General features: G+C 33.9%; 1 protein-coding gene across 1 annotated transcript in view; it reads left to right on the top strand.

Moving 5' to 3' along the window:
• SGCZ (sarcoglycan zeta) overlaps positions 1 to 12,025 on the top strand; it is a 1,101,292-nt gene that overhangs the window by 685,904 nt on the left and 403,363 nt on the right. The gene's annotated exons all lie outside the window — the stretch shown is intronic.

The following is a 12,025-nucleotide window of genomic DNA, read 5'->3' as shown; positions in this document are numbered from 1 at the left end:
CGGTGAGCCCAGCGTCCTCCTACACCGCCATCTTCCTATTCCGTCCCAAATGAGTAGATCTTAATTGAAAGATAGTTTTCTCAATGCTCTACATCTCCAATAGATATTTAACAGAACACTGAGGATGGAAAATGCTAATGTAACTTAAGAAAGATGTTGGCTTTTATCAAGCTGGCAGCAATGGAGCTGTTGAGAAGAAACCACACACCAGATATACTTTGAATATAGAGTTTATTTAATTTGCTGATCGGATGCAATGTGGGAAAGAGAAGAGTCAAGGATGAATACACAATTCCAGTACTGAGCAGTTGGAAGGACAATTTGGAGGTTAGGGAGCATTAGTTTTTGGCATGTTCACTTTGAGGTGCTCACTTGACTTTCAAGTGGAGCTATCAAGAGATCAGACATGCATACAATGTATTCAGAGTTGGGAATCCTTAGCGTATTGATGGTCTTTAAATCTTTAAGGCTAGAAAAGATTGACAGGGGTGAGGTTTTCGCGGGACAACAACAGACTGAGCCCCAGTAAACACTTAAGTTTAAAGGGCAGCCTGCAAAGATACTGAGATATGGCTGACCTAAATAGTAAAACTAAGAGTATATGGTCTGCTTAAAGTCACATAAACAGTTTTGCAAAGGACGAGAGATGTACCTACATCAACTGCTGCTGTTGATTTAAATAAGAAGAAAATTTGGAATTGACCTTTACATTCAGCAACATAGAAGCCTTGGGGTCCTTGATAAAAGCAATTTAAATGGGGAAGGACAGACAAGAGCATGATTAGAGTAGATTCAAGAGAGAATAGGAAAATAGACATTTGAGACAGAGAGGAAAGGCAGTTCTGTCAAGGATTTTGCCTGCAGGGGGGAAGAGAGAATTGGGTTTATTGTATATACCTGGAAAGAGATGTGAAATAGGGAGTGACATGTTTTTTAAGAGATTATTTTGTTTAAACAAATAATGTTTGACGTTTGATACAAAAGAGAGGGAAAATGATGATGTAGAATGGAGCGTAGCTTATATGGAGCCATTCCCTTGAATAGGTAAGAGTGGATAGGATCTAATGCACCAATGGAGGAGTTGACCTTGGCTGGAGGTATTATAACAGAGAAGGTAGAGGTTATGAGCCCATGTGCTTTTATGTGGTAGATGTGGTAGGAAATTGGTGGCAAAAGATGTTTTTTTTTAATCACTTCTCATTCAAACAGAGAACAAAATATGATGAAGCAAGTTTGGAAGCTTGAGAAGGGTATATGGTCACATGGGCACATGAGAGAGTAATGCGTTAGGACACAAGTTCTCAATAGTTATCACTGAATATATTTTTAAAATTTTATTCATTTAAGAGCAAGAGAGAGTGAGCATGAGCAGGGGAGGGTCAGAGAGATAGGGAGTGAAAGAATCTTCAGGCTACATGCTGGCAGCACAAAGCCCTGTTCAGGGCTCGATCCCATGAACTATGAGATCATGACCTCAGGCAAGATCAACAGTAGGATCCTTAACTAACTGAGCCACAAAGGTGCCCCAAATAAACTTGAGAGAGAGAGAGAGAGAGAGAGATTGAAAGAAAGAAAGAAAGAAAGAAAGAAAGAAAGAAAGAAAGAAAGAAAGAAAGAAAGAAAGAAAGAAAGAAAAAAAGTGTAGGCAAGGACATGGAGGAAAAGGAACTTTTGTGCACCATTGGAGAGAATGAGTATAAATTGGTACAGTCACTGTGGACAATAGTACACAGGTTTCTCAAAATAAAAATATGAATACCATATGATGCAATAATTCCACTAGTATTTATCAAAAGAAAATGAAGACACTAATTTGAAAATATATATGCACCCTATGTGTATTGAAGCATTTTTTACAATAGCCAGATATGGAAGCAACCTAAGTGTCGATCAATAGAGGAATGGATAAGAAAGATGTAGGGTGTATTTCTCTCTCTCTCTCTCTCTCTCTCTCTCTCTCTCTCTCTCTCTCTCTCTCACACACACACACACACACACACACACACACACACACTGAAATATTGCACAGCCATAAAAAAGGATAAAATCTTGACATTTTCAGCAATATGGATGGACATACAGGGTATTATGCTAAGTGACAAGTCAGACTGAGAAGGACAAATACAAAATGATTTTACTCATGTGTGGAATACAAAAAACAAAGCAGAATAAAATCAGACCTATAAATACAGAGAAAAAACTGATGTTTGCCAGAGGAAGTAGGGTGAGAGGATAAGCAATTGGTTTAAGGGGAGTCACAGATAGAGGCTTCCAGTTATGGAATCAATAAGTGACAGGGATGAAAGGCACAACCTAGGTCATACCGTCAGTGATATTGTGATAGTGTTGTATGGTGACAGAAGGTAGCTACACTTGTGGGAAGCATAGCATAACATGTAAAGAAGTGAATTATTATGTTTTACACATGAAACAAATGTAACATTGTGTGTCCAACTTTACTCAAGTTAAAAAAAATAGAGGGGCACCTAGGTGGCTCAGTTGGTTCAGAGTCTAACTCTTGGTTTTGGCTTGGGTCATGGTAAATAAACAAGACCCATCTATGTGCTGCCTCTAAGAGCCTTGGTTTAGACCAAAAGACACCTGCAGATTGAATGTGAGGGGATGGATGAGTCACCTGGATGACTGAGTTGATTAAGAATCCAACTCTTGATTTTGGCTCAGCTCGTGATTTTACACTTCATGAGGTAGAGCCCTGTGTCAGGCTCTGCAATGACCAAACAGAGCCTGTTTGGGATTCTCTCTCTCTCTCTCTCTCTTTCTTTCTCTCAAAATAACTAAATAAACAAACATTCAGAAAAAGAAAAAAAGAAAGTGAGGGAATGGAGAACCATCCATCATGCTAATGGATGTCAGAGAAAGCCAGGGTAGCCACACTTACATCAGACAAACTAAATTTTAAAACAAGGACTGTAAGAAAAGATGAAGAAGGAAATTATATCATAATTAAGGGGTCTAACCATCAAGAAGATCTAACAATTCTAAATATTTATGCTCCTAACTTGAAAGCACCCACATAAATAAATGATAACAAAATAAAGAAACCCTTTGACAATAATAGTAGGGGGCTTTAAGACCCCATTTACAACAATAGACAGATCATCTAAGCAGAAAATCAACAAGGAAATAATGGCTTTGAATGACACACTGGACCAGATGGACTTAACAGATGTATTCAGAACATTTCATCCTAAAGCAGCAGGATACACATTCTTCTCAAGTGCACATTGAACATTCTATAGAATAGATCACATACTGAATCACCAGTCAGTCATCAACAGGTACAAATGATTGAGATCATACCATACATATTTTCAGATCATAACACTATGAATCTTGAAGTCAACCACAGGAAAAAAAAATTGGAAAGGCCTCAAATACATGGAGGTTAAACAACATCCTACTAAAGAATGAATGGGTTAACCAGGAAATTAAAGAAGAAATAAAAAATACATCAGAACCAATGAAAATGAAAGCACTACACTCCAAATCCTTTGGAATACAGTAAAGGCAATCCTAGATGGAATGTATATTGCAATCTCAAGAGGTAAGAAAGGTCCCAAATATGCAATCTAAACTTAAACCTAAAGGAGCTAGAAAAAACAGCAAATAAGGCTTAAGCCAGCAGAAGAAGGGAAATAATAAATATCAGAGAAGAAATAAACAATATAGAAACAAACAAATACCAGAACAAATTAATGAAACTAAGAGCTGCTTCCTTGAAAGACTTAACAAAATTGATAAACCCCTAGCCAGACTTATCAAAAATAAATGAGAAAGTAGATAAAAATCTACTTTTTATCACAAGTAGATAAAATCTCAAATGAAGGAGTAGAGATCACAACCAAAACCACAGAAGTAGAATTATGAGAATACTATGAAAACGATATGCCAACAAACTGGGCAATTTAGAAGAAATGAACAAATTCCTAGAAACATACAAACTATTAAAACTGAAACAGGAAGAAATAGAAAATTTGAACATACCCATAACCAGGAAAGAAATTGAACCATTTATCAAAAATCTCCCAACAAACAAAGTGGCTTCCCAGGAGAATTCTACCAGATATTTAATGAAGAGTTAATACCTATTCTTTTCAAACTGTTCCAAAAAATAGAAATGGAAGGAAAGCTTCCAAACTCATTCTATGAAGCCAACATTACCTTGATTCCAAAACGAGATGAAGACCCCATTGAAAAGGACAATTACAGGTCATTATCCCTGATAAAACTGGATGCAAAAAAGTCTCAACAAGACATTATCAAATTGAATTCACAATTAAAAGAATTACTCACCATAATCAAATGGGATTTATTCCAGGACTGCAGGACTGGTTCAATATTTGCAAATCAATCAATGTGATCTACCACATTAATAAAACAAAGAATAAGAACTATATGATCATTTCAATAGATACAGAAAAAGCATTTGAAAAAAATACAGAATCCTTTTTTGATAAAACCCTCAAGATATTAGGAATAAAAGGAACATAACCTCAACATCATAAAGGCCATATAGAAAGCTAATATTATCCTCAATGGGAAAAAACAGAATTTTCCCCCCTAAGATCAGGAAGATCAGGAAGATCAGCGGGGATGTCCACTCTCACCACTGTTGTTCAACATGCTACTGGAAATGCTAGCCTCAGCAATTAGACAACACAAAGAACTAAAACATACAAATTGACAAGAAAGACGTCAAACTTTCACTCTTTACAGACCACATGTACCCTATATGGAAACCCGAAAGACTGCACTGAAAACTGCTAGAACTGATACATGAATTCAGGAGAGTCGCAAGATACAAAATCACTGTACAGAATTCGGTTGCATTTCTATACACCATTAATGAAACAACAGAAAGGGAAATCAAGGAATTGATTTCATTTACAATTGCACCAAAAATAATAAGATACCTATGAATAAACCTAACCAAAGAGCTAAAAGATCTGTACACTAAAAACTATAGAAAGTTTATGAAAGAAATTGAAGAAGACACAAAGAAGTGGAAAAACATTCCTTGCTCATGGATAGGAAGATAAAGTCTTGTTATAATGTCTATAGTACCCAAAGCCATCTACACATTGAATGCAATCCCTATCAAAGTAACACCAGCATTCTTCACAGAGCTAGAACAAATAATCTAAAATTTGTATGGAACCAGAAAAGACCCCAAATAGCCAAAGAAACATTAAAAAAAAAACCCACCAAAACAGAGTGGCTCAGTCGGTTAAGTGTCTGACTTCAGTTCAGGTCATGATCTTGCAGTTTGTGAGTTTGAGCCCTACCTTAGGCTCTGTGCTGACAGTCCAGAGCCTGGAGACTGCTTCAGATTCTGTGTCTTCCTCTCTTTCTGCCCCTCCCCCAGTCACGCTCTGTCTCTCCTTCAAAAATAAACAAACATTAAAAATTAAAAGAAAGCGTAAATATCTGAATGCAAAATATTTCACAAAACAATAACAATTACATTATGTAGATTATATATATATATATATATATATATATATATATATATAATAAAATATGCACAGCCACAATAATGCAATCGGTGCAAAGGGATGAATATTAAAGAGTATAAGAATCTAGCATTCTGAGGAAGAGAGGTAAGTAATAATTTGTGTTTGATTTTAATTCTTCTGAGTTGAATAGTGTAATGGCTGGTACAGCCACTGAGATAATAGCATGTATATGTTTAACTAAAATTTTAACAAAAGGAAAATATGGACTAATATAAGGTTTACTTAAGGAAAAAAAAGTACCAAAAGGATTGAATAGAAAGAATAAGGAAATTATGTGAGTAAATATAATAGATTATTCATCTCTTTAGCTTTTAAAGGTATTTTTGAGATCAAAAATAAAACAACACTTTCTGATATAGGTCTCAGTGTATGTTTACGTAATATCTATGCTAATAACTTGTAATGAGGATATAGGAAAGAGAGGAATTTGTTGACACATGAAGTGATAAAATGTTGACACTAATAGAATATGGTAAGTTATAATAAGTATGTTAAGTTTTATCAAATATATGATAAGTATGTATGTTTTAATCCCTAATTCAACCACTAAAAAAAGTAATACAAAGAAATATATCTAAAACACTATATACTGAATTACTTAAAAATGTTTAAGTAATCCACAGAAATCAGAAATTGGAAAACATAAATGAAAATTGAGGGTGACCAAACACAAAATAATAAAATAGACTTAAAACTTAGAGGGGTTGTGGGAGGGGGTATGAGCTAAATGGGTAAGGGGCACTAAGGAATCTACTCCTGAAATCATCGTTGCACTATATGCTAACTAATTTCGATGTAAATTTTAGAAAATAAAAAAAATAAAAAAATAAATCTTAAGTAGCAGTAATTATATTAAATTTAAATGATCTAAATATACCCATGAAAAGACAGAGATTTTTCAAAGTAGACTACAAAAAATGATCCAATTATATAGTGTACCTAAGAAACCCTTTGCAAATATAATGATGTATATGTTAAAAATAAAAGTATGGCATAAGTGTATATCATGCAGACATTAAATAAAAGATAGCTAGAATGGATAGGTAATATAAGACAAAGTACACATCAGAATATAGAAAATGATCAGGAACAAAGAAGCATATTATAAAATGAGTTCAATTTGTGGAGAAGACATAATAATCCTAAATTTGAATGTATCAAATATTAGAGCTTCAAAAATGACAGAACCGGAAGATAAACTTGACAAATACAAAATTATCATTTAATACTTTAACATCTCTCTTGTAATCAATAAAACCATAGGTTAGAATATCAATAAGGATATAGAAAGATGGAAGGACACCATTAACCAATGAGATCTACTTACTATTTATAGGACATTCCAACAAACAATAGTAGACTACACATTTTTTAACTGAACATGAACAACTCAACATGATAGACTATTTTTTATTATAAAAGACAAAAATTGCTGGAGGAGAAAAACAAACCTACAAGAAAATTGAAAGTGAAATTATGGAAAAAGCATACTATATAAACCAACTAAAGAAAATTGATACGTCTACAGTGAGATCAAACAAAGCAGACTTCAAAGATGGGAAGCACTAGCAGAAAGAGTCATGTTTTGTTATGTTAAAGGGGCCTATTCACCAAAATATACAAGAGTTGTAAATCTGAGTAAGGGCCCCAAAAGAGACTTTGGTATGGATGTATGCTTAATAAAAATATTTTATAATTAAAAATAAAAATATAAACTAATTTCAGAAGGAGTAAAAAACGCATGAGGATTCATTTCAACAAAGAATGGCATATACATTATATGATAGATTAACAGAAGTTGCTTACATTACTAATATAGGCAAAATTAATATCGATGCTCAAATCAACAACAAAAAATTTAGTAGGAAAATGGACAAAAATATTCTAAAGTGTCAATAGCAATCTGACATGCCAATGTCCACAAATGAAAAGAGATACATATTTCTACCATATTCTTAGACAATATAAGATTCCTAGATGATATTTTTTGATGAAGATATGAAGGAAAATACCACTTATGGGCAGTGGATGGGAAATTAAATGGTTTTAGATATTTTGGAAAATAATCTATCAGGACAAATTAAAAAAAATGCTCATTCATTTTTGAGAGACAGAGACAGAATATGAGTGGGGGGAGGGGCAGAGAGAGAGGGAGACACAGAATCTGAAGCAAGCTCTAGGCTTCGAGCTGTCAGCACAGAACCTGATGCAGGGCTCAAACTCATGGATGGTGAAATCATGACCTGAGCTGAAGTCGGACCCTTAACTGACTGGGCCACCCAGGCGCCCCTATCAGGAAGTATTTAAAATTAAGCATAGATATGATACTACCTCACCATCTCCCTCTCCATATAGATAACAAATTGTGACACTCAATCCAAAGGCATATTTATAAGGATCCTGTTTATGTAAGTTGATCTTTTGATAGATGGATATTGGTATCCATTTATCCATGGAATTGGGTAAGTGAAATGTGCTGGATTCACTTTACTTGAAACTATGCAGCAAATAGAGAGGAATAATAAACTTAAAATAACCTATAGCATTGTGGTACTATATTAATAACACTATGCTGAATAAGGAAAAGTTAGAAATGGAACTAGGCTTATAGCACAATACTGTTTATAAAAAATTATATAAACTCTTGTTTAAACACATACATGTTCAGTAAACAACTTTTTATATTTTGTAAGAATTTTTTAGATCCAGGACAAATATAATATTAGAGAACCTACCTATTAGGGGATAGGGAATAAAAGGAAATAAATATATAAGTAAAACCAGATAGAAACTTATATGAAGCAATGATAATAGCGTCTCCTGAACTAAGGAGTATGTTTAATTCCTTGCAATTCTGATACAGAAACAATTATACCTACATTTTTAGTAAACTATCCTGTGTATAACACAAAATCTGATTTTCAGAAATAACTGAATAAAAAACAGATTAGATGTTATCATAGTATCCCAAATTACAGATGATGATGGACTTGAATCCATTGATGATGATGAAGATAGAAGGAGAAAAACCGATTCGATAAATATAAAAAGGGTAAAATCCAATAAGCGTTGGTGACAAAACTGGAACGCAAGGGAGAAGGAAACACGAAGGATGACTTTTCAGTGTCTGATGTGGGAGAGGTTGGTACCATCCATGAAAAAACAAGATACGGAAGATGGAATGAATACAAACTTTAGAGACAGGAAAAGTCGACTGGTTAAATTATCAAAAAGGGATTTTTTCCCCCAAAATCTAAAGAAAATTAGTAGGGTTGAGCCTCAAAGCAGAAGCGATATGATGGTGGCAATGTAACATCAGAATTTAAGTAATGACCTGGGAAGTTTAGTTTGGCTTGGAGTAGACAAAGAATGAAATACTTGAATGGAAAGAGCTTTCTTATTTCATCCTGGAGTCTTACTCTTCTTGAAGGATTAAATGTTTGGGCCTTATTCATATTTTCAAATTTAGGTAAGCCCAAAAATGAATAATAAATAGTGTAAAATGAAACCAATTCACCTGAATTACCTCTGCTCAGTTTTATTCACTACACGTTTGTTGAATTTCCTTCATGTTTAAGTAATATGATAGTCATTATATGGTAACCATTTTATTAAACTTTTTTTGTGTGTTTGTATTAGTACATAAAGAAGTATAATTTCATGTGTAATATTGCTTTTACTTTATGCCAATCCTTATTCAGTACTCCAGTTCATTACTTTAGATCATTTCTGTGAGATTATATTTTTAAATTAACACAGTGTTTAAAAGGCTATATGAAATCTTGCCATTTGCAATGACGTGGATGGAGCTAGTGAGTAATATGCTAAGCAAAATAAGTCAGAGAAAGACAAACACTGTATGATTTAACTCATGTAGAATTAAAAAAAAAACAAAGCAGAAGAACATAGAGTGTGAGGGAAAGAAAAGCAAACCATAAAACAGACTCTCAATCATAGAGAACAAATTGATGGTTACTAGAGGGAGATGGGTAAGGATGGGTTAAATGGATGATAGGGATTAAGGAGGGCACTTTTGATGAACACTGGGTGTTGTATGTAATTGATGAATAGCTAAATTCTATACCTGAAACTAATTCCACACTGTATGTTCAGTAACTGGAATTTAAATAAAAACTTGAAGGGGAAAAAAGATATACAGATTGTTTACGAAACTAAAAATAGAATAAAGTAATAAAATAATACAAAAGGCTCTAATGATGCAACTGCTGATGTAGTATTCAAAACACACACTTAATCAAATTTTCCTGAACAATTCCATAATAAAATCTTAGAATAAACATTTTTGTATTTCTCTTATTATTCACGTGATTTATGAAAAATTTGGCTAGCTCTATTTCTGTCAAATTAAGTTCATATCTAGTTTTTCATTCTTAAGTAGAAATGATTGTATTAATTTTTGCAAGATGAACCATAATCACCCATGACTATTTATGTCCATATTGTCTTATATTTGTTGAATAATCCCTAAGTACCTGATGGCTAGAGTTTTATCATTCTATGATAATAAAGGATGTACGGTATCCAGGTTTCTGACATATTATTGAAAATTCATTTCTATATGGGTCAGAATTTAAATGTCAGTGATACATGATCCCATCACATAAATTCTCCAAGATGAGCTATTAAAATGGAATACCAAAGAGGTTCTGCAAGACACTAAGTTATAAAGTGTGTATGCAGCGCTGGGTTAACTAGACCGAAGTGTAGGGTAAAGATCAGTACTTTATTTCTTGACTTCTTTTCCCTAAGATTTTTTTTTTACTTCTAGTAACCTAAAGAAAAGGTATATCTCAAAGGAACATGAAAAAACATAGGTATAAAATTAAAATATATTCATATTAATATCAGCTTTGCTTTACTTATTACAGTATATAACAAACTTGAAGTTTTCCGGATCTTGTAATTCCCTCTTCATTGGAAAGTACATAAATTATATAAAAAGCCCAAGAGGTCTATTTATTGTATTAATAAAATAGTGTCCTGCCACCAGTTAGATAGCTTAGCTCTCAAATAACCTTAGAAATGTCTGTACACTGACCTCAATTGAATACTCCTAATAACTTATAGGAGCACGTAGTGCTCTAAGAGATCCCTGATGTATAGTGTCTTTTCCATTAATAGTACTGTATCTTTTAATCCATTAGAGTGTGTGTGTATGTGTGTATGTTTGCATGTGTGTGTGCATTGTGATATGCATCTGTTATGGACTGGCCATTAGGGATTTGGTGAAGAGAGGACCATGAACCTCCCTACATACTCATTTTAAGACATGTACCAAAAATGGTCAAAAGTAGTTAAACCAAGTAAACAAAATGGACATTAATTAATTTGAATGCTGGACAGGAAAGAAGGCTCTAAGTTCAAGTCAAATGAAGAAATGCTGCACTGTCAGTACAGAGCCTGACGTGGGGCTTGAACTCACAAACCATGAGATTATGACCTGAGCCAAAACCAAGAATTGGACACTTAACCAAGTGAGCTACCTCAGGTGCCCCTATCTCAGGAATGACTTCTTAAAAGGGGTAATATTTTTTTCTTTCTGGTTCTGGCTTCAAAAGATTTTTAGCAAAGTTTATATGAGAATCCAAAACATTAAAATAAGATGTCTGATTAAAAAAATAAAAAAAGTATATATGTATTTCTATTGTGTGCCTGGACATAAAAAAGAAAAAAAAATCCATTGATTTCCAAGCTGTTATCTAGAACATAGCCTGGCTTGTAATACTCACTTGATAAATGGTTGTTGGATGATCAGATCTACACATTGATTCCATAAGTTTTCATTTTGCTGAAAACAGATTTCATCCTCATCAGAGGGAGAGAGGTAGGAGAGAAGGGGAGTGGAAGGGAGATACTGAGACTAAGGAGACTAAGGAGACTAGGAGACTAAGGAGAATCAGCAGGCACCATTTTGCAGTGTATATCCTACTCTGTCATGGACTTTCATTTCTGCATAAAGTAAAACCTATGCTTTGATGCACTTTGGGTCATACTCAAGCAATATTGGTGTTTATTAGGCAAAATATAGAAGACCAAAGATATTCTACATTTCATACTACAATAAATAAATTTGATGCACAGAAAACATATGAGCATATTACTCATTCCATTTATGTGAAATGTAGACAAAGTTCTGTAAGCAATATGTGAGACAATGGTCAGTGACCAAGCTGGGTGTGGCTCTGAGCTCCAATCAAATGTATTTGTTTCACATTAAATGCTCATGAAATGCAAATTTTAGGTATTTATTTCCTAACTTGTAATACTTTGTTTTCACTACACCATTGTTTCTTAGTACATATGCATTGTGTATAATAAAAATGCAACTAAGTTAGCTCATTCTCCTGCATCTACCTTCCATTTCCACCCCAACTGCCATTTACACACACATACTCTGACCAAAATGAATTCATACGGATAAACAGGGTCTTTAGGGCAAACAGTTAATTTACATTAGTAAAGTGCCA

Source organism: Lynx rufus, unplaced genomic scaffold (genome assembly GCF_022079265.1).
Source record: "Lynx rufus isolate CCGP_SWC_20201006 ecotype Redwood Valley unplaced genomic scaffold, mLynRuf1.p SCAF_3, whole genome shotgun sequence".
Taxonomy (NCBI): domain Eukaryota; kingdom Metazoa; phylum Chordata; class Mammalia; order Carnivora; family Felidae; genus Lynx; species Lynx rufus.
This window is presented reverse-complemented; position numbering and strand designations above follow the sequence as displayed.